Source organism: Ipomoea nil, unplaced genomic scaffold (genome assembly GCF_001879475.1).
Source record: "Ipomoea nil cultivar Tokyo-kokei standard unplaced genomic scaffold, Asagao_1.1 scaffold2957, whole genome shotgun sequence".
Classification (NCBI taxonomy): domain Eukaryota; kingdom Viridiplantae; phylum Streptophyta; class Magnoliopsida; order Solanales; family Convolvulaceae; genus Ipomoea; species Ipomoea nil.
The window spans coordinates 2,245,781-2,270,000 of record NW_017619385.1 but is presented as its reverse complement, the minus strand read 5'-3'; the positions used below and the strand labels follow the sequence as shown (position 1 = coordinate 2,270,000).

Sequence of the window (24,220 nt, the reverse complement as noted above, 5' to 3'; positions counted from 1 at the left end):
CACATATACACACACGCACACATAGGATCAGGTGCGGTAATAGCTTCCAGGTGAAAGATGAAGTTTAATCTCAGCCCTTGATCTAGCCAAAATCAACAACCCAAATTAAAAAAAAAAAAAAAAAAAAAAAAAAAAAAAAAAAAAAAAAACATGGCATTATGGTAATTTTGCATAAGTTCAAAACTTAAGGTGTATGGTTTTATAACTTTAGGTGCGTATTTTTAATGCTTAAGGTGCATCACTTTCTAGTTTAAGGTGCATCAGTTTAAAACTTAATAGGCTTACGTTTTAAGGTTAAGGTGTGTTGTTTTATCGCTTAGGATCCCATGAGAATACACCCCTAGGAGAAAACTAAGACTAAATTTCAGCTTTACATTTGTAAAAATTTGACGAATCTTAACAGATTTAAAAAAAAAAAAAAAAAAAGACACAGTGATATTTTTGTAATTATCATCAACTCCACCATGCAAACTTTAACACTTAAATATGCAATCTTTAACAACTAAATATGCAAACCTGGACATTCAAAAAAAAAAATATATATATGCAAACCTGGTAAATATTATAAAATCAATAAAAAAATCTAAGTTTTAAATCTAAACCGTAAATGCTAGGCTCTAAGTAGTAAAAAGTGAACTACTAAACCAAATAAAACAAAAAACTTAGTCATAAATTCTAAAATTGAAACCCTAAGTGCAATGCACTTTCACATTTATGCAAGTGCAATCTTTATATATATATATATATATATATATATATATATATATATATATATATATATATATATATATGCAAAATGTTAATACTAAATGTGCAAACTTGTGAAAGTATAAAAATTGCAGATTTTGGTGTTCAAGTTTACATAGAAAAGTTGGTGATAATTACAAAAATACCGTCGAATTTAAAAAAAAATAAAATCTAATTTTGGTGCGTTCAAATTTTTCAGTTTAAAGTTGAAATTGATTCTTAATTTTCTCCTAAAAACTTTTTCTCATATATATGATCCAATCCCTATATGTATTTAAAAATTTTAAATGCAGAAAAAAGTTGATTTTCTTCTTTTCCTTATTGTATTAAAAACTTAATTTCATGGTCTTTAATAAAGCTTGCTTTTATTTTCAAAAAAAAACAAAAAAACAAAACAAAAAACAAAACAAAAAAAAAAAAAAACAAAACAAAACAACCTACATTTTTTTTTTTTTCATTAATTTCTTATGTATCTTCTTTATTTCACTCAATTGCAACCCTGTTATCGTTTATGTTTGATAGAAAATTAACCTGAAATATCCAACATCAGCCTGAAATTGGAGAAATTAGTTGTATCACGATCATGCTAAAATATTATTAAAGCATAGTTTTGGGTTTGTATATATAAATCCCATTACAAGTTTGTAAAGTAAAATTGGTAATAACTACGAAATGCCACCGTACCGTATTTTTTTTTTAAAAAATTGATTTGATTTGTTTGATTTTTACAAATGTAAGTCTAAGATTGGTTATAGTTTTCTCTTGTGAGCAGTACTATTGCAAAAATTCCGCCTAGATTCCCCGTGGCGGAGGTACATGGTAAGTACAGGGGCCTTCCCCCCACCCTCCCAAAAAAAAAAAAATCTTATTAATAGTATATTGTCCCAAAAAAAAAAAAAAATCTTATTAATAGTATATTGTTTTTTTTTTGGCCCCCCTCACCAAAGCATTTGTCCCTTCCAAATAGAGTTGTGAACATAATTATGAACATATAGTTCCGTAATTATGAATATAGAAATTCAATAATTGTGAATATGAAGTTTAAAAATTATGAATATATAGCTTTATAATTATGAACATATATGTTAGTAATTATGAACATAGAGTTCTGTAATTGTGAATATAGAGTTCAAAAATTATGAATATATAGCTTTATAATTATGAACATATAATTCAGTAATTATGAATATAGAATTGTGTCCACCTTGCAAGGTGGACACGGTTCCATATCATAACGATTGGGTTTTGACAATGTTTATAGGTGAAGTATCCATATTTAAGAAATGTTTGCTCTTTGGTGAATGGTTTGTTAGAAACAATGTTTAAAGACTACGCTTCCTAATAAGATGGAAGATAATGATTGTTTGTTAATATACATTGAAAAATAAATTGCAAAATAATTTAGTATATGTTATAAATATGATTATTATGGACATTATTATATATATGGTAGCAGTTGTAACTGATATGGTTACTACCTGTTATATGTATTCATTCTTCCAAAAGGTTGAACCCCAACCCTAAGGGCCCCCCACACGCTAGCCCGACAGAGCATTTGGGAGGATGTAAATCATGGTGACTCAACTGAACATGAACCACAGAGGCTAGACCGGTGCTCACTGCGCACAAGAAGCCCCCCTCACTTTGAGAGGTTGCTCCCACACTGCCGCTGGTGAGACTCGATCCCTGGTCATTCTTCCAAAGTTTCACCTCCTGTTATATGTATTTATTGTTACCTTGTATATGGTGATACCTTTGTATAAGAATTCTGTATGATGAATGAGAAGTTCGGACCTTCCCTCTCTAGTATCCGTGTCTTCCTTCTTCCCTTTACTTGTGTATTGTTTTTCTTACAACACGTTATCAGTACTTTGCTCTATTACCGCCTTGTGATCGCGAAATCGCGACCAGCGTCTCCCATCGCCAGTGCGACGCTACCTCTAGCGCGATCAATGGCCGATCTGGTGATACACTGGCCTTCTACTTCCAGCACAGAGAAAAAAGATTATGGGCAATTATATGTTTGGAAAGGAAAATCAATATATTGGAAATCTATCCTCAGTATACTGAATCACCGGTTTCCTTCGCAATGGCTTTGGCGAGAAGCGGCAGACGGCAATCGGAGCGACGGTTTTCGCAGATGACACCGGTTTCGTAAATGGCGATAGGGATTCAATTATAGATGATTTTTGTGATATGCAAGAAAGACATTCTAAATTTTAGTAGATTTGTAATACAATGATGTATTTTGGAATATGTTAAATAAATATTAATGTATTTTATTATTCTCTCTCAAATTGTGATTGGCCCCCCGCACGAACAAATCTTGACTCCGCCCCTGTAGGTGCCGATTGACGCTTAGGCGCAAGGCGCCAGTCGGCCGCCTAGCGTATCACCATAGTCGGTGGTCTAGGTGGCCGACTAGACCACCTAAGCGCCACCTAGGCATTGACCGCCTAGGCCTCCTAGGTACCGACTAGGCCGTCTAGTCGGCCGATTAGCTATTGTTTTTTAATGAGTTATTTCACTCAAAACGACATCATTTTGAGCGAAATAACCCTAAATTGTTAAAACTCTAAATTTTTTTTAGGTTAATATTTAATATTTTAGTATTAACTATTACAGTATTAAGTAGTTTATAATTATTAGTCTTAAACAAATTACTCCAGTAAAAAATTTTAAACATATTTAAAAAAAAAAAATACACGAACGCCAATACACGGATGCCTAGGCGCTGATTAATCGCCGCATAAACGCTAGACACTCCCGGATATACATCAGTCTTCATTGTCTGTACTACAGTAACCTAAATATATTTCGTTCTTGTTTTTTCTCTATGGGGGTTTCTTTCATAGGTTTTCATTTTTGGAGCTAAAATAGTTTGGTATTTTATTAGCGAATCCTTTTGACCAAACTTATTGTAGACACACCTAATCTGTTTAGGACAACGTCAGCACATGTTTGTCTACATATTCCAATTGCACATGTTTCTCTCATTGTTTTGACAAGTTTCTTCCTCTCATTGTTTTGACAAGTTCTTTTTCATGAAATATGAAACAATAAAATTAGTCATGGCGTATGTGAATCTCATCCTGGGCGACAAACATGACAATGAAAAAGAGACTCCTCTGAATTCAGCCCGATGGAGATATTGTCAATATATAGCAGAATGGAAATAGATACTCAAGTGGTATACAAAACTATGCAATTAATGTCAGTCTTGGGTACGTTTGACCAAATCATTAAAGAAGCTTTAAGTTCCTCCAAAGAATTCTGCGAATTAAGTTTTCTGTAGCATTGCTAAGGAAGTTGTTTCTATTTAAGAAATGTTTGACCATTCCATCAATCTTCATTGTAAACATTTCAACCTAATAAATTAGCTTCTTTATTTTTATTTTTTTAAAATATGAGTTAAATATGTACAAAGTATTTGTTGCATAATATTAACTGGTAATTTATCTATGTAATGCACGAAAAAATAGAAAATTAAAGTAATCTTAATTAAATCAAAATTTTAATGCAAGTTATTTCTAAAAAGAAAAAAAATCAATATATATATATAAGGAAAGTATTTTCTTTAATTAATTATTATTATTCTTCCAAAAGGTTGAATCCCAACCCTAAGAGCCCAGACCTCGATCGATAGAGCATTTGGGAGAATCTTTAATTAATTATTATTACCACATGATGATTTGTTTTTCTAATTTTTTTAAAAAAGTAAAGTATTGTGTGAGATAATAATTTTGGAATAAAATTAATAAAATGATAAATATATATGATATGATTAATTAGATTGTCATAATATTTGCTTTAATAAATACTCCTTAATTACTACTAATTTAAATTTTTACCAAGTCTAACCGAGTTAACAAGAGTCTATCACAGTAGTAACAGAATGATAATAAGTTTGTCCAGTTAAAATGTCGTGTACAACATTTAAGCGTAATGTACAAATTTTATTAGCATTAAAAATACGAACAAAATTAATAATATACTGAGTAACATGAATCCACACCTATAATGTTTTTATTTAGAAGATAAGACTTAATACCCAATATAGTCATTGACTATAGTGATTTTTCTCGATTTAGTCCTAAATGATACGATTTTTGTGCTTAATTAGGTCATTGAATTTGTTAGTTTTATTCAATTGAGTCCTCCGTTAAGATAACTTGATAATTTCACCTCTATTAATACCCAATTTAGTTTTCGATTATAGTAATCTTATCCAAATTAGTCTTCGACTATAGTCCTTTTACCCAATTTAGTCATCGACTATAGTAATTTTTCTCGATTTAATTCTTGATTCTAACAGCTGATGACTCAATTGAGTAAACCATTGAAGTCAAGGACCTAATTAAGCACAAAAAGTCATTTATGGTTAAATCGAGAAAAATCACTATAGTCGATAATTAAATTATGCTCTAGAAGATAACATATAGGTCATGTTTGGTAAAATAATTAACATATCAGTCAATTTTGACTTATTTGACAACTATTAGCTGTTTGATTTAGTTAAACAACCAATATGAGCATTTAATTAATTAGCTTTTTGTAACAACTTATTGCCCCAAAATGCTAAAATTCAAAAAGCTACTCAAAGTAATTTTTTCGATCAGGTTTTTGAAAAAGTCATTTTGTATGTAATCAGCTAACACTTAACAACTAATTTACCAAAACTAATACAATCAACTAGTCAAACTCACTACCTCAATCAGCTAACAACCATTTATGAATTACCAAACATCCCCACAATATATTTTTCACGTGGTACTTTCATGCCATCACTATATATTGGTACAACTAGGAAGAATATGAATATGAATAGTATATAAAATTTCATTATTGTACAGCACTATAAAATCCCATACAGCAAGCAGCGTATAGAATGAAATGAAAGTCACGTGAGCTTTTAATAATTCATATATACGGAGTAGAATATAGCAACGGCCAAACCGCCAAAAAAGAAAAAAAAAAAAAAAAAAAAAAAAAAAAAACTCCGGTCTGGTTCCGGTTCGAAATCCGGACACGAGTCTTCGCCCGCCCACTACGGTTCACTCGTCTCTTCTCTTTCCTCGTTCTCTCTCTCAACAGCATGCAACGTTCCTAAAACAATGGCAACGATCAAATGCCATCAATTCTTCGAATTCCCCTTTGCTTTACCTCTCAAACCCTAAACCTAAAATTCTCTTTTCGTTTGCATTACCCCGCTCTGTTTACACTGCACTTTCTCTACTATCATTTCTCTTTCTGCGGAATTTAATTTCCATTGAGCCATTGGAAGCCTGGCTGTGATTTTCGTGTTTTTTCTGAATTGTTTTACATTTTGGGTTTAAGGCGATTGAGAACATTGCAGCTGAATTATAGCCGGATTTTCGATCATTGCGCTGTGGAATTTAGGAAATTTGGGGAGATCGGTTGCAGTGGAAGAAAGGTGGAGATTGAATTGGAAGGTTCTGGATACGGTTGGGGGAAGAAACAGCGCCATTAGATGGCGCTGTTCAGACGCTTCTTCTATAAGAAACCGCCGGATCGGCTGCTCGAAATCTCCGAGCGGGTTTACGGTAACTTCCTTTTATCCTCTGTTGCAATCAATTCTGAATTTTTCTAGTAATCTAGTAAATGCATGTGAAAATTTGGTGAAGTTTTTTGGATTTTTTGGGGGTTCTTAGTGTTGGCCATTGGGTTTGCTTTGCTTTGCTCAATTTTGTGAACTTGGTCTTTTGGGTTTGGTGATCGTTGCTTGGGTCTAGCTACATCTCGGAGTACTTTTCCCCCATTTCAATAAAAATGTTGTTGAAACTTTTCTTGGGGAGTTAACAGGAATGTTGCTTTTGAGTGACATGAAGCAAGTTAGTTAAAATACTGAGAATTTCTTGTTCTATGACATGAAAACCATTAAAATTATCTGTCCCAAAGTTATTTCAGATTGCATTGCTCTCAGTATTTGAACTTTGAACTTACCTGGAATGGTGTCTTATGAATGGTCATTTAAAGCACATTTAATGTGAAAGTAGGAATTGTATGGTAAAATGACATCAATATGTAGTTCCAAATTTTGTCATGCAAATACTTACTAATTTGGTTGATGAAGTTAATTGGGATTGCTAAAGTCCCAAAAATTGTTGATATGATATTCTTGTCTAGGCTATTTATCTTGTTCTTTGCTTATTTGCAGTGTTTGATTGTTGCTTCTCCACCAATGTATTGGACGAAGATGCGTACAAAACATACTTGGGTGGGATTGTAGCTCAGCTACAAGACTATTATCCAGATGCTTCATTCATGGTTTTTAACTTTAAAGATCGGGATAGGAGAAGCCCAATATCTGACATCATGTCCCAGTATGAAATGACTGTCATGGATTATCCTTTGCAATATGAGGGGTACCCTGTATTGCCACTAGAGATGATCCACCACTTTTTGCGGTCCAGTGAGAGCTGGTTGTCAATTGAAGGCCAACAAAATGTGCTGTTAGTGCACTGTGAGAGGGGAGGATGGCCTTTGTTGGCCTTCATGCTTGCAGGCCTTCTTTTGTACAGAAAACAGTACACTGGTGAGCAGAAGACTCTTGAAATGGTATACAAACAAGCTCCTAGAGAACTCCTTCATCTTTTGTCTAATTTGAATCCACAGCAATCCCAGCTTAGATATCTTCAATATATCTCTAGAAGTTTTGGGTCAGATAGGCCTCCATCAGACACTCCTCTAGCTTTGGACTGTATCATAATTAGATTGCTTCCTCTATACAATAATGGAAGGGGGTGCCGTCCGGTAGTTCATGTTTATGGTCAGGATCCTTCTTTAGTGAAATCCAATAAGAGTTCCAAGCTCCTCTTTTCAACTTCAAAGACAAAGAAACACTCCCGGCTTTACCAACAGGTAATGCTAAAGATAGAATTTAACTTTAAGGGTGAATAAACTCAACTCTGAAATGTTCTGATCACTTTTAAACTGCAGGAACGCGAGCTAGTTAAAATAGATATTCGTTGTCATGTCCAGGGAGACATCGTTCTTGAGTGTATACATTTGGATGATGATCTAGTAGGGGAGGAAATGATGTTCAGAGTCATGTTTCACACAGCCTTTATTCGCTCAAATATTTTGATGTTAACCCGTGATGAAATTGATGTCTTGTGGGATTTTAGAGACAGATTTTCACGAGAGTTCAGAGTGGAGGTCGGGTATTTCTTTCATAGCTTTAATCTTCCTTTTTGCCTTCCCCAAAGCTATAGGAGTTGAAGTATACTCATGTTTGTATCAGGTTCTCTTTTTGGATGCTGACGCACTTCCATCTATTATCACAACAGAAGAACCATCTGAAGATGATGAGAGTGAGACAGAAGTTGCCTCACCTGACGAGTTTTTTGAGGTGGATGAGATATTCAGCAGCATTGTCGATGGGCATGAGGGAAGGGTCTCCTCTGATACTCCCAGAGCTCGTGAAAGTGTGCAGAATGATAAGAGTTCTGAACCAATCTTGAAGGAGGGATTGGAGCATCACTCTTTTCTAGATTGTGCATTTGATGAAGGAAACCGAAGGCATGATGGCAGGATAGGTTCTAATTATCGGGCATCAAAATGTAGTCCTATTGGCAATGAAAATGAGGTGTTAGTCTCTGTTAATGTGGACCCCAAATTTTCATGCAGTATAGAATCTCAAGCAGTATTTCCTGGTGTTCATGACAACTCAGACGAAGGGAAGAATAATCAAGATAGAGATGGTACACCCACACAGAAGTTAGAAAGGCCGGGTTCTGAACACAAAATGGATGCTGACAGTAACAAGCAGCGGTCTGATAATGTACCCCCTGCTGCTTCAAAGAAACAGCCACTAGCAAACTCAACAACTTCTGCAGATGCTTTTGGTTCAAAAAATGAATCTAAACATCAAGAATCTCAGGCTGTATTTCCTGTTCATGGCAAGTCAGATGAAGGGGAGAATAATCAAGATAGAGAGAGTATAGCCACACAGAAGTTAGAAAAGCAGGGTTCTGAACAGAATATGGATGATGATAGTAACAGGCAGCAGTCTGATAATGTACCCCTTGCTGCTCTAAAGAAACAGCCACTAGCAAACTCAACAACTTCTGCAGATGCTTTTGGTAATTCTCAGGCAGTATTTCCTGTTCATGGCAAGTTAGATGAAGAGGAGAATAATCAAGAAGAAGAGAGTATATCCACACAGGAGTTAGAAAGGCAGGGGCCTGAACAGAAAATGGATGCTGATAGTAACAAGCAGCAGTGTGATAATGTACCCCCTGCTGCTCCAAAGAAACAGCCACTAGCAAACTCAACAACTTCTGTAGATCCTTTTGGTGCAAAAAATGAATCTAAACAACAAGAATCTCAGGGAAGCCTTTCAAGACAGGCAAAACCAAAAACAATATCTTGGCAGATTGCTTCTAGTGAAGGCTCATACACCAATTTGATACATGTATCAGACCCCCCATCAAGGTGTAACAGTGCACCACCTGCACTTGCTCTTGATAAGGATTTTCAATCACAGGGGAAACCAAAGGCTCCATCTCCTTGTGCTTCTCCAGAAATTTTTGATCCAATCAATGATTCTATCTTCATGACAGGTTGTGTGGCGAAATATTCCTCCTGTCCTGCATCTTTAGATATATCAACAGCAAAGATTGCATCAATTGTTGCTTCTTCTACTTCCCTGCCACAAGATCTGCAAGTGCATCCACCTCCGCCTCCACCCCCACCACTTCCAACTTGGTATACCAACTCTTTGTCATCTCAAGTGCCATATGAGCAGCAGCTAGCAGAGATAAATTCTTCCCCTCTTCCAACTCTGTATTTCCCACAACAAGCAAGCCACAGTACAACAGTTTCCTCTCTTGGCCTAATTCCTCCCCACCCCCTCTGCCAACATTGCTCCTGTTTTCTACTTGTGTTGCAGTTGGTACTACTTCTCCACCTCTACCTGTAGCTCAGCCCCCAGCCCTTCCTCAAACTGTAGTAGCATCAGAAACAACTCCTTTCAGTACCTCTTTTGAGCTGCCTCCTCCTTCATCAACATCAACTCCTCCACACCCACCTCCCACAACTAGTGCAAAAAATGATTATAAGATTTTGCCAATGTCACCTTCCTCATCTCCCTCATTAGGCCAGACGAGTGTATCTTCCTACACTTTCCCTTTAGTAGTATCAAGTTCTCCGCCACTTCCACCACCACCACCTCCTCCTCCACCTTTACATGAATCTACTAATGTTGGAGCATCCAGTCCGCCTCTCCTTGTACACAGTTCTCTTATCCCTCCTCCTCCCCCACCACTTTCACAAGGTAGTCTAGTATCTACACCACCACCTCCTCCTTTGCCATTAAAGGATGAAACACTACCTCCTCCACTTCCTATACAAGCTGCTCCACAGCTGCCTCAATCACAGCCCCTACTTCCTTTACAGGTTGATCCATTTCCTTCAGCCCCTCCATCACAGCCCCTAATTAATCTGTTTCTACCACTCCTAAATAATTTACAGGGTGCTTCATCTCAATCTCTACCACTCCTAAATAATTTACAGGGTGCTTCATCTCAATCTCCACCACTCCTAAATAATTTACAGGGTGCTACATCTCAATCTCCACCACTCCTAAATAATTTACAGGGTGCTTCATCTCAATCTCCACCACTCCTAAATAATTTACAGGGTGCTTCATCTCAATCTCCACCACTCCTAAATAATTTACAGGGTGCTTCATCTCAATCTCCACCACTCCTAAATAATTTACAGGGTGCTTCATCTCAATCTCCACTACTCCTAAATAATTTACAGGGTGCTTCATCTCAATCTCCACCACTCCTAAATAATTTACAGGGTGCTTCATCTCCCCATTCGTCAAAAGATGCTGTTGTTCCTGTTTCTCCGCATTGTTGTCCTTCATGTGGTGCTATAGGTGTTCAACCTTCTCCAATATCAATCATAACACTACCACCACAACCAACTACTACTCCCACATGTAGAGCTCCACCACCACCTCCAACCTTCGAAGAAGCACCAAAACCCCCACCCCTTCCAGAGGATGCAGCACCACCTCCACTAGTTCCACTCTCTTTAGGAAGTGAAGCACCACCTCCCCCACCCCCTCTAGGAGTTGGACCACCCCCGCCACCACCACCACCCCCTCTAGTAGGTGGAGAAGAACCTCAAACACCCTCTCTTGGAAGTGGAGTACCACCTTTGACACCCCCTCCACCACCCCCTCCAATCTTTGGAGGAGCTCCACCTCCTCCACCCCCTCTTGGTGGAGCACCACCTCCACCACCCCTTCCTGGAGGAGCACCCCCTCCACCACCCCCTCCCGGAGGAGGACCCCCTCCACCACCCCCTCCCGGAGGTGCTCCTGGCCCTCCTCCTCCACCTGGTGGTCTTGGACCTCCTCCTCCACCAGGTGCTCTTGGACCTCCTCCTCCACCAGGTGCTCCTGGAGGGGCACCTCCACCACCTGGAAGAGGCGGTCCTGGAAGAGGGCGTGCACTTCCTGGGAGAGCTGGAGCAGCTAAAAAATCTACCCTGAAGCCTTTGCATTGGAGTAAGGTAACCAGAGCACTACAAGGAAGCTTGTGGGAGGAATTACAAAGACATGGAGAGCCTCAAGTGTATTAATCCATCCTTTTGAAGTTCACTATAAGTACTGCTCTTCAATCTCATTAAACTTACTATTTTTTTTTCTTGCTCCAATTCAGTGCACCAGAGTTTGATGTGACGGAAATTGAGACTCTTTTCTCTGCCATAGTCCCCAAATCTAATAAAGACAAGTCTGGAGGGAAACAGAAGACTAACCCATCTAAACCTGACAAAATTCACCTGGTAATGTAATATGAATTCAGTATCTAAAGTTGGATAATATTCATAATGATCAGTTAGCGGCAACCTGACTTTTCCATTTAACTTTTCCTTCCGCACATCTTTTCCTACACCCTCTATGAATGAGTTTGTTATTTGCTTAATGATTCTCTCTCTAATACGCATGCCACAGGTTTTCTTTTCAGTTGTTCATTTCATTTTTAGTTTTAGTTTTTGAATTAACCTTTTGAAATTATAATAGCTCATATGGATTTTGGACTTTTTTTTTTTTTTTAAATCTTAGAAACTAAGCTTCGGACTTCCTGTTTAATTTGGTTTTGGAAATCCATGCCAAATAAATAGTGCTTTGCTATCCATAGTTAACTGAACAATTTGGCTCTTCTTCACTGAAAAGATACGATTTTGCTCTTCAGCTTTCATGATAAATGTCTGAGCATCCTTCTCTTTTGATTAAGCATTTCTTTAGTGAATAAATTCATTGCTTAAGAAACACTTGAAAGTTCCTATTTTCATTTATCTGTTGCTTAGCTTGTTTATGTTGGTTTTTAGTGACGATTTGGTTGAAAAACCTTTTGACTTTCTGTTCTAGAATTTTATTTTGTTTATATTTTTTTCCTTCTTTATTGGTAAGTGCTTTGGGTTGGGGATATCTAGGGAATATTGTGATTATTTCTCTATCTTTTGCTTTTCCAGTTCACACTCTGATGATGTTTTCAATCTGTTAGTTCATTCTGTTTCTTTTACTCTTTTGGCAGATTGACCTGAGGAGGGCCAACAATACCGAAATTATGCTCACAAAGGTTAAGATGCCACTTCCAGACATGATGGTAAGTTGTAACTGTTCATGTCTTAGAATGTCCTGTAGTTGAGCAGTTCATGCTCTATGAGAAGTTCATAATTTTATAAAAAGAATCTTTTTGTGCTTTTTTCCATGGTGTTTTTCCTCTCTTTTGATGCATCAGCAGCGTTACTAGTTCAGTTAAACCCTCAAACTCGCAAAAGAAGTGCAATTAGCAGTTTTAGTATGATAACATCAGGTAACCTATTGACAAGACATGTGATGTGGCTCTGTTAACTGATTTTGTGTTAAGTTAGCTTCTATCTGTATTTTTAGGACTGATGTGGTGTGTGTGTGTGTGTGTGTGTGTTTTGCTTTAAGTCAAGTAGTTTGGGATTTATTCACAATACTTTAAGCACAATTTCGTATAAAATATCTCAGCGCTATTTATCTTGTGAACCAGTTATTATAGAAAATTTAATGCAATTGGCATGCCTTTAACCAGATACTTTAAATACCAAATATCAAAAGTATAAGCATCCCCTTCATTTTTCAAATTTGGGCAAAACTATAGTTCAAAGGTTCAACAGTCATGGTTTCTCACTAAGTTACCTACCTAAACCCAGAGCCAGTAACCACTTGCCCTCCTCAGCCTCTTCTGGTGAGAAATATTTAGGATACCAAATTTCTCTCTCAATTTCTTCCTTTGGTTTACCAACACCTTTTGCTAATAGCTCAGAGTATACTTTGTGCTTGCATCAAGCTCTTTTGCCTTAATCAACAATTCAATAACAGCTCCACTTGATTTGTTAACATTAGGTAGATATAATTTTGTGAATGAGTGTGGTTGTAAAGCTTGGAAGAGTTTCTTCCTAAGTGACAAAAGCAGTGCTGAGTGACCATATGACATGTCAACATTCACTGGAAACACATCTGCTTTGCAGAAACCTATGTAGTCAGTGAATGACATATGCATCTTACTTGTCAGTATATCAGCCCTAAATGCTGTTGTTGTTGTCATTATTATTATTATTATTATTATTATTATTATTATTATTATTATTATTATTGTTGTTGTTGTTGTTGTTGTTGTTGTTCTTGAAATTTAACGCACACCACATCAGCCCTAAAAGTACACATGGAAGCCAAATCAGCTAAAAGAGACATGCTACATATCTAGTCAATAGGTTAGTGGTTACCATTGGCTAAGAGTGTCAATTGCACTTTTTTGCAAGTTTGAATGTCCAATTGGAACTTTTCTTGATTTTGGGGCTCAATTGCACTATTGAGATTAGTTCGATGGCTTAATTAGTTGACCCTCTATTTAACATCTTTTTAATGTTATTTGGATATATTAAGAGAAACCATTTTTTAAAATATTTTTGTTCTTAAAGCTGAGGGATCTACTTCTTCTCAAACCTCTAAGGCATCAACTTCCAGTGTTTGGCATCCTGCAGGCAAGGACATTAGCATACCCTATCACAGGCCTCAGGAGATTAATATTTGATTCATTCTATCTTTCTGATGCCAAATCCCTATGTTTATTGTCTTCAACATTAGTTTTGTTCACTTTTATGTTTCTCTTTGGTGTATTTAACCCAAATTTATTAACTTCTTACAACTGCTGCTCCATGGATAAAATATTTTGACCAATACATCTATTCTAATTTAAAATATGAATAAAAAGAGCAGATTTAAACATTGAGGATATCTTAAGTCTGCACCTCTCAATCTCTTTTTACTTGGAAACTATTATTATTTAATTGGTATTTTTAAGAAAAGGAACTATGCTTGAGTTATTTGCAAATTTCTTATTCAAGGATTTTCTTTTTCTCTAGATATGTGCATTTGTTCAACTTTTCCATTCAATTGTTTACTGAACTTCAATGGCCATCGTTGAATGATTTGTGTAGGCTGCTGCATTGGCAATGGATGAGTCAATTTTGGATGCTGATCAAGTAGAAAACCTTATAAAATTTTGTCCCACCAAAGAAGAGATGGAGCAACTTAAGGTGAAACTAACCAGTCTGAAGCTCTATTTCTTTGGTTGTCTGTGAGCTCATTTTAATTTCCATTTTTGTTCTTAATTTTCTTTGCATCTCTGCTTCCCATCCTCTCTTATCTCTCTTGTTCTATTGCATGCATGTACACACACACATATGTATATCCATTTCATCTTTATAATTATTTATAAGCTTTCTATGCTTGTTGACTTTTTGCTATCATGGTTGCCTAGAATTACACCGGTGACAAGGAAATGCTAGGGAAGTGTGAACAGGTCTGTAACCAGATAATTTAGTATGCATTTTCTATGTTGCTCTGTATCTATGATGCTACTATATAGCGTTTATGTATTTCTTTGTTTGTGTTGTTCCAATTTCTTTAGGCTGTAAGTCTGTAACACAGGATTATGCATTGCTTCACTTAGTTGTAGCTCTTATTTGCTTGTGTTCTCTACTTCCACAATTTCCAATAGTTGGTGAAATTGGAAACAATGTTACTTGTATAAAGACTATGCCTGGAAATTTGGAGACATCGTTGCTTGTATAAGATGTTATCTTTATTGTCAAATGTTCTATGAAATTTATTGAAATTTAGTGTTAGGGGATGTATTTGGGAACAAATTGGGCCGTAATGCATCCGGGTTAAGCCAACACTAAATGGTTGAATCCATAACATTGTAAACCCATATCTTCCTCTATAATTTTTCAATGTGGAACACACTTCAACATATAGTGTTCAGTCATATACATAATTACATATGACTGTTTTGTGTGAATGGCAAAGCTGATTTAAATTCCTCAGGCTTAGACAAACATGGAATGTGACATAGTACATCTCAAGTTGTGAATGGCATGCACCTAAAACATAATTGTATATTAATAGTTTCAAAACGAAGATTCTTGCTCTTGTCAAAAAGATATTCCTTCCTCACACCTATCTATCTTACACATAATTTTGGCATTATGGATATGATGAATCAGTTAGTTTTGCTTGTTTTTGTTGTTCTTACAGCATGGGTATTATGACTACTTATGTAAATGCTGTATTAAAAAATTCATGACAGATTTCTCGTTGCTGCAATGAAAGCAAAAAGGGTAATAATTCTAAATAGGTTGCAGTCAGCAGTTGCATATAGTACATTGTATAATTTTCACATACCCTGAAATTTAATTTACAAGTATGGAGACTGATTTGCCCCTTGGTGCCTTTCTTATGTAATTAAATTTACATATTCAAAAAATATGAAAATAATGTATACTTCTATTTCACTCTCAATATCTTTAGGTACTCCAATAAAGAATCCTCATGTTACAACAAATTATTTTATTCAGTACAAATCTGCTTTTATTTACAGGAATTGTATTCTTTTACTTATTTGAATCCTTGTTTCTCTATTGCAATTGATTTTGAAATGGTGATCTATATTGCTCTTTTAACTATGGTCTATGTTGCTGTTGTGGTCTTTTAACTGCTTAATCTATATTTAATATTCTGTATAGTTCTTTGAATGTGTTAGAATCTGATTATGGATAAGAGAATTGTGTGTTCTTAATTTAACTACCCTTTTATCTTTCAGTTCTTTCTGGAACTGATGAAGGTGCCACGAGTGGAGTCAAAATTAAATGTTTTTCTCTTCAAGATTCAATTCAACACGCAGGTCTTACGCATCTATATATTGTATGAATTCCTGGTTTTCATTATTGTCTAAAGCTGGCTCTTTTCTCAGGTCGCAGATTTCAGAAAAAGTTTGACATTGGTGAACTCCGCTTGTGAAGAGGTACCTTACTGATGTTGTTGGACTTAATTGTTGTTCTTATTGTTTTTTCCCTACTTTTAATTCATTTTTTCTGTAAATAACTTTTACAAGTATCAGGTACGGAATTCTGTCAAATTGAAAGATATCATGAAGAAGATATTATATCTAGGAAACACATTAAATCAAGGAACAGCCAGAGGTAAGAATATCATATTGAGATCTTATTTATTTATATTTACTTAACTATGTTGGAGAGGCATCTTTCTATCTTACTATTTTTATTTATTTATTTTTAATCTTGTCTCAAATATCTTTTTCAAATGGCCATTCGTGCTGAACTAAATTCTATATTTATGTGTCTTCAGGTGCTGCAGTTGGATTTAAGTTGGATAGTCTTTTAAAACTTACTGATACACGTGCTAACAACAGAATGACACTCATGCATTATCTTTGTAAGGTATTGTTGCATTCTCAATTTCCAGCATGTTGTCTGTGTGGAATTTGTCACTTTTTTTTGTTCTGTTTTGTTTTTTTTTATTTTTTTATTTTTTTTGTTTTTGGTTTCTGCTATTTGTGCAAAAGAAGTATTTAGTTATTCCTATTCACTGTGCATACAGTTAAACTCTCAGCCCCAAAATATTTTATTTGAAATCCTCTTTCACATTACTAAATACCTTTTGTTACAGAGAAAGGTGTTCTTGTATATATGTGGGCATGCGCTCCTTTATCTACATGAGATGAATCAAAACTATTGCCATATATACAAAACCATAGATGTGCAGACCATATATGTTCAACACCTTTTTATTGGGTATTTTCCATGTCCCATTGAAGCACTGCATGAACACTTAGAGCAACCCCGTCAGGGTTTTTTTGAGAGTTTTTTTTTTTGCTTTCATGGATGAAGAGAGAGTGAGTTGGAGGGGAGAGAATGGAAGAAACAGAATTTTTTTTTGCAGCAGTGGTGGTTTTTTGTGGGACCTGCGTGGAGAAGAAAAAGAAAAAAGCTCTGGCTGGTGCGTGTTTGGCGCACCATGCGTGCCCAACAGGCGCATTAATTTTGTTTTTTCTTTTTTCCTGACATATCTTTTCTTCTTTTTCTCTCTCTCTCTCCCCCCCCCCCCCCCCCCCTTCTTTTCCTCCCATTCTCTGTCCTTGTTGGCCTGAAAAAAACCCACTCTTGGGGTTGCTCTTATCTCAAGAAGTATAATGTTTCCAGTTGAATGGGAGTAGGATGAAACTAATTGAAATTTTCTATCATTCCTGTAGCATAAAACAGTGAGTTGGGCTTCAGCTGGGTTCAATTTTGTACTTTTGCCAGCCTTTTCATAGCATGGAAATGGTGTTTTTGAAGCTTTAAACATGCACACTCAAAAAGATCTAATCTATTTTATCCATGCTGAAGTCATTAGGATGAAAAGTGAAGTGACACACTGAAAAGAGTTTGCATCTGATAAGTTAAATGTCTCTAAAGCATCCTGCATTTTTTTTGGCTATCATACAAAAACTCCAGTGAAATAGCCATCAAAAAATTTTACTGACTTAATTATAAATCTGGGCCAAAAAAATCCAATTAAAATAAAGTACCAGTCTATGCAATTAGTAGTGCTACGTGGGTATAGAGTTAATTTTGGAGTGGCCATAACGTAGTATTTGGAATACTTATTCTCCTTAAGTTTCTTTTTTTTTTTTTTCTAGAAAAATATGAGTACTAATTACAACATGCTAATTCTTTAGCATTTTAATTTGTGGGTACCAATATAGACAATTAGTATGCAAAATTTGGGCGCTTCATTGTAAGATTTTGGCCAGTCAGTCATGTAGGCGTTGTCTATCTATATGTGGCTGTCTAAACAATGGTTTTTGAAAGGTAAATATCCAAATAAGGAAGGCCTTTTGCCCAATCCTTTAAATTGTTGCAATTGTGGCATAAATTAAAAAGTAATATCAATTGTAACCAAAATTGAAACACATTCCAATTATTGCCAAATTCTACCTGCAATTAACTTTGACCCAAGACCCTGCTAACATGTTATTTTCCAACTAAGCATTTGAGTCCTAGGTCCAAATCTAACCCATTCTTTCTCTGACTGATCCAATATATAGACTATGTTTCAAAAAAGGAGATTTGACCGAGAGAGTTGTGAATTGTTTTTTCTAAGCCCTTAAAATTCATTTCCATAGACTTCATTAGTAGTGAAGCAATTTGGGAAGTATTCACTATGTCTAAAGAAGCACCTGATATTTTTTTTCATAAGATTTCTTGATTTGGTGTTTGCAAACCACCCAATTACAGTGCACTTCTCATTTGTGGACTAGCTTGATTGGCTTGATATTGGACTCAACACAGAGATCCATTATATTGTTCCTACACCTGAGAAAGAGAGAGAATGGCGTGAGGTTAAGGATTTGAGTGCTTAGTAGGGAAAAAGAACTGAGAGAGGCATCCAGCTCATTTGGCATAGGACCAATAGAAAGAATTCTTCCATAATTGCAACAGCCTTTAAATTTTGGCAAAAAAAAAAAAAAAAAGAAAAAAAAAAGATTGGCCTAAATTGTAATTTTGCCAAAAACTTGGCTTTTTTAGGTCATTTACCCTTTTAAAATGTGTTTCAGTAAATCTTAATAATATTAAGGTGCAAACATTTTCCAATAAATGCTTCTATAAGGGTATAACTGTTACCAAGTTGCACTTCTGGTAGGGGATATGGTTGATTTGGTTATGTTTCCTAACCTGTTTTATATTGTCAGCATATGCCATCTGTTTCCCAACTTTACTGTTGTAAGTCTTTATATGCTTTCTGGATGAATGTTCTTTCTGTTTTTACCTCAACCTCTTTGCACCTCTTCACTGAAATTGGTGTTAGGTGATGATATGTTTTTTTAAGTCCCTTTATCTTCCTCAGGCTCTAGCTCAAAAGTCACCTGCACTTATGGACTTCCATGTGGAGTTTGTTAGCCTAGAAGCTTCATCAAAGGTTAATACATAGCCCTATTATGTTTGTAATAATGAAACAAAAATGAAATTGGGTGCTTTTGGGATGCACTAAAGTTGATTTGTGATTGCAGATACAATTGAAGGCTTTGGCAGACGAAATGCAGACCATTACCAAGGGATTTGATAAAGTAAAGCAGGAACTGGCTGCATCTGAGAGTGATGGCCCTGTATCTGAAACTTTCCTCAAGGTATCCTCATATTAGTATTAGACTTTACATGCCTCATAGTTATATGCACCATTTTCAGATTCATATTAACTTCCAAGAGTTATGTTGTGTGGGAAAGGATTTTTATATTTAGATACTCTGAGTCATTTTATTACAATTGCAGTACTAGGAAGGATTAGAGATCCACGTGAGATTGGAATTTGACATTTTAGGGCTTACAAGTAGGATTGCTTGTTTACAATCGCATGCTTGGTTGTTGGATTTGTTAGATATGAAGAGTCTATGTATGTGAAGAGTCATAGGTATATGAAGAGTCATAAGGATGTGAAGAGGCATGATAACAGTAGCCTAGCATGTATATATATGGCAGTGTGGTTGTGTAGTTAAGAAGTAGAAGTAAGAAATATATAGAGAGTTTTATTTCTTAACATGGTATCAGAGCCCGGTGGGCATTGATCGGCGCAAGGAGGTGACGCCACCGGAGGAAGCAGAGCGGTCAACGGAGCCTCCACGCGCCGCCGCTTACCGGAGCTCCGGTGACCACGCGCCGGCGCGTGGAGGCGCGTGAGGCCTTTCCCGTTGACCTTTCTGGCAGAAATTTGTCTCCCTCGTCTCGTCTTGATGAACCTGTTCCATCATGGTGTCATTGGTGCTTGTCTTCATCAACTTTAGCGACTTCGTCTCTCTCTCTTTCACTTTCGACGCAGCAGAACAGCTCCAGCAGCAGAAGCAGGGTTGGCGATGCTGCAGTACCACCAGCAGCGGCAACCGGCGGTGACCAACAACAAAGATAGCGGCGATGAGCAAGGGTGGCCCGCGAGGCTTCCCGGCAGTGGTTGGTGATGGCCGGCGGCGGCTGGGGTTGTGGATGGTGAAGTGACGGTGTTGTTGATGTTGAGGATGAAGGATGAAGCTGATAAGAGAATAATTGGCCAGTATGCTTTTAGGTTATTTGTGTCGTTTGCTTTATTTTGTGGGCTTATTATTAAGTTTAGTTTATATGTTCTTTGGGCTATGGGTCATAGGATTTGTCTCATATTTCGGTATGAGTTGAGTCAGTGCAGCTTGTTCAATGTGTATCAGTCCGGGGTGCTGCAGTGTTGGGCAGCACAGATGCCAGGAGGGATGCGGACCTGGCATATGCCACGGCAGTTATGGGAGGCTGATGGTTGAAGAAGAATTGGTTTGGATGAACCAATTTGTGTGCACCAGGAAAACAGGAAAACACTGGTGTTGGACAGTGCTAATAATGATTTGTGGTGCGAGAGGCAGGAACACTGTGGTGTTAGGCAGTGTTGATAACGGTGTGGGGTGTGAGTGGCAGGTGCGCTGTGGTGTTTGGCCTGATTTTGGCTTTGTGGAAGCTTTGTTGGTGCAACAAGTTGAGTTGTGGACTGATTTGGCACAACTTGGTTTGAAGATTGTTCAAGTGGTTCGAGACATGGGTGTTGGTCTCGAAGGTTATGACTTTAGATGTGAAGTCCTATGGCTCATGTGATATGTATGTAACAAGTTGGGCATGATTCTATGCTCCAACTTGAGGGGGAGTGTTAGATATGAAGAGTCTATGTATGTGAAGAGTCATAGGTATATGAAGAGTCATAAGGATGTGAAGAGGCATGATAACAGTAGCCTAGCATGTATATATATGGCAGTGTGGTTGTGTAGTTAAGAAGTAGAAGTAAGAAATATATAGAGAGTTTTATTTCTTAACAGGATTTAATGATTCCCAAGATTAGTAGTACTTTGATTGGTTTTCACTGTGTTATGTGCTCACGCCATGGGCAAGAAAACACAAAGGAAAAAGAATGAAGAATAGTAGTTGGAAAAGGAAAAAGAAAACAATGGGTTTGCTTAAGACCCAAAACTCCTTGTACCCTAGTTTAGGGCTAAATTTCTACTTGTCTATTATTCCAAATAACAGTCCTTTTAAAGGGTTGATTACCAGGATTCCTAAACTAAAAATGACCAATTATTTGGTAGTTTCAAAGTAACTAAATTGCCTAAACTAATTTGAATACTAAGAATAATAAGCTAAATAATTATTTAGTAGTTCCCAAATAACTAAACTAAAGTAATAAGCTAAATAACTATTTAGTAGTTTCCAAATAACAAAACTATGTAATTTAATAAAACAAGACTTCTCTAATCACAACAACTTCCTAAATATTCACTCCCCCAGCATGTATCACACTGTGGCTTTGTTATGATGGAATTTTTCTTCAATCCAAGTGGGCTTGTAGTCACAGCTTATAATCTGGGATTATAATCTTATATAGTCCCAATTGACTGGGATCTTTACCTAGTGTCAAGCCTAAAAAATGCAAACCCAACATGCCAACACGGGATTTCACCTAGTCTTTAGCTTCTTATATGTAAACAATAAAATAAAAAAAAAAATATAAAAAAGAGATTTTATCAAAATGGTTTATATGTTGAAGCTGTGACACTCATACTTATGGTCCTAATTTATTTCATCTTTCACCCGCTTGATAGACACTAAAGGAATACATTGGAACTGCTGAAGCAGAAGTGGCGTCTTTGACAAATTTGTATGCTGTGGCGGTAAATTTCAATGTTCTTTACTCTTTTTTTTTATTTATTGTGTGACTACATCTGATTTTCTTCTGGTGGTGATCTCTTCTCTCTACTTGATGCACAGGGCAGGAATGCAGATGCATTAGCCCTGTATTTTGGTGAGGATCCTGCAAAATGCCCATTTGAGCAAGGTAAGGTTCTGAAAAATGGATCTCATTCTTTAACTCGATTTATAGGATTATACTGATCAAATGGTGCCCTCGTGAGTTATGAACTCCGAGGTTTGTCGATATTGATGATAAAATATAAAACAATATCTCCCCCTTCAATAGCCAGCCCAAGCATTTAGATGAAGGTGGAGCACAACATTCAACATGGTATTAAGTCAGGCAAAGGTCATGGGTTCAATTCCCAATCATTACTCGATTATCAACCCAAATATTTTCATGTGATTGGTGTATTGCAACTGATCAACTTATAAAGAGGGCATGTTGAGAATAATATATGCGAGTAAGATAATAAATGTCTCAACTGATTTGCATGGAGACCAGAAATTGTGAAATTCTTTTACTTGCAAAATTTAGGTTAAATATATTCCTATACTTCCAGGTTTCAAAAAAAAAAAAAAATTCCTATACTTCCACATCTTCATCATATATCCTTTTGTAGGAACTAGACTTTTTTGTATAAGGTTGCCATGCCATGGTGTAGATTGGTAGTTGTGTTAACTCCAATGTCACTTGCTGTGAGGAATTTGAACATTTCCTTAAGTAGTTTATATTTGTTGTGGAAGCAAAAATCAGGTCACCAGTTAAAAAGGAAAGCAGGAGTCAATTTTTCGTTCGTGCATCAGAGTAGTACCTCCACTGCTCCACACATGATGGTTTTATTGATTCCTGATGTAGCTGCTTGTTAGGTGTCATTGTGACATTCAGAATGCTGATTCTCTTTTGCATTTTTTGTGTTTTTGTTTTAAATCATTTATGCAGTTGCTACAACCCTCTTAAACTTCACAAGGTTGTTCCAGAAATGCCGCGAGGAGAATTTGAAACAGGCGGAACTTGAAAAGAAGAAGGCTCAGAAGGAGGCCGAAGCAGCAGCAGAGAATGCAAATGCAAATGCAAAGGCAAAGGCAAATGCAACAGACCAGACAGAGAGTCCGAAAGAATGAAATTGCTTCCTGCCCATGGAGTTTATTTATTGTATCACATGGTCTGTGTTCAGGGCATGCACATCCATTGTGGCCTACACAACTCAACTCCTCTGTGGATTTCATGGAATTTAAGGAAGAAGTGATTTGTTGAGGGTTGTGAATCTGAAAAGTGTGATGAACTGAACAGCTGTCTATATGGGAGGCTGAAGGGGGGTGGGTATGTAGAAGTGAGGTGTGTTGTTGTTTGGACCGTTCAATGATTGGAGACAAAAATATGACACACCCCCACACCACATCTGGATCTTGTCTCATTGGGTGACCACTATGTTGATTGTTGCTGCCTGCCATAGCCATACAATTAAACATTTTGGTTTGGTATGCATTTGATGAGCAGGAGGCCATCAGGGCTGTGTCTTGGTTTTCATCATTGGACGCTACACATATTTCCATCAAAACGGTAAACAAGAAAGAAAGAAAGAAAGAAAGAAAGAAAGAAAGAAAGAAAGAAGACGAGAGCAGAGCGAACAATGGATGTTGTACAAAGTCAAAGCCTAACCCAACCCAACCCCTGTCTGTAGACAATATTCTTTCATTGTAACATAGAAGGAAGGAAATTCTTTGTACAGAAGTCAGGATTAGATGAGATGAGGAGGATAGGGAGGGAGATAGTCTCTGTTAGTGTGTGTAGCTATTAGCATAGGTCACAGTTTAGATAGCTGCAATTCTTTTCTCATTCTTGTTGCTATATCAATATCATTCATTAATTCAATATTTTCCTTTGAAATTATCCTTACTCTTCTCTTCTTCATTTTCCCTTCCCTCCCTGCCTGCCTTCCTTCTGCAAAATCCACTTCTTTAATACAAAAGAAAAGCATTCCCATTTTGGATAGTGGTGTTTATTGTGTTTGATGTTTATTTGATGATATTGCATAAAAGGGTTTGAACCCAACTTAGGGTTCTTGTTCTAGTGAGATGTTCTGTATGTTTGTGTTGATGGGTTTGTGCACAACTTTGTCAATGCTTGTCTAGTATGAGATTTTGGCAACCGAACGAGCAAGGAGTCCACGGGTTAGCATACCCCTAGACTCGTCTCTTGACCGCCAACTTCAAGACTACTTGTGCTTATTGAGGGGGATTGGTAGTGTCACGAGAGTGGAAAAATCCCCATGTTCCAATTTGGCTTAACATTGGATCATGAGAGTGGCGTGTTAGTGCACCGAATTGCAATTGTTATATCATTCACCAAGGTGCACATTGT

The 24,220-nt window shown here is 36.7% G+C and overlaps 1 pseudogene; it reads left to right on the top strand.

Moving 5' to 3' along the window:
• Positions 1-5,750: 5,750 nt before the first annotated feature.
• On the top strand, positions 5,751-23,726 carry LOC109162821 (annotated as a pseudogene).
• The last annotated feature ends 494 nt before the right edge of the window (positions 23,727-24,220 follow it).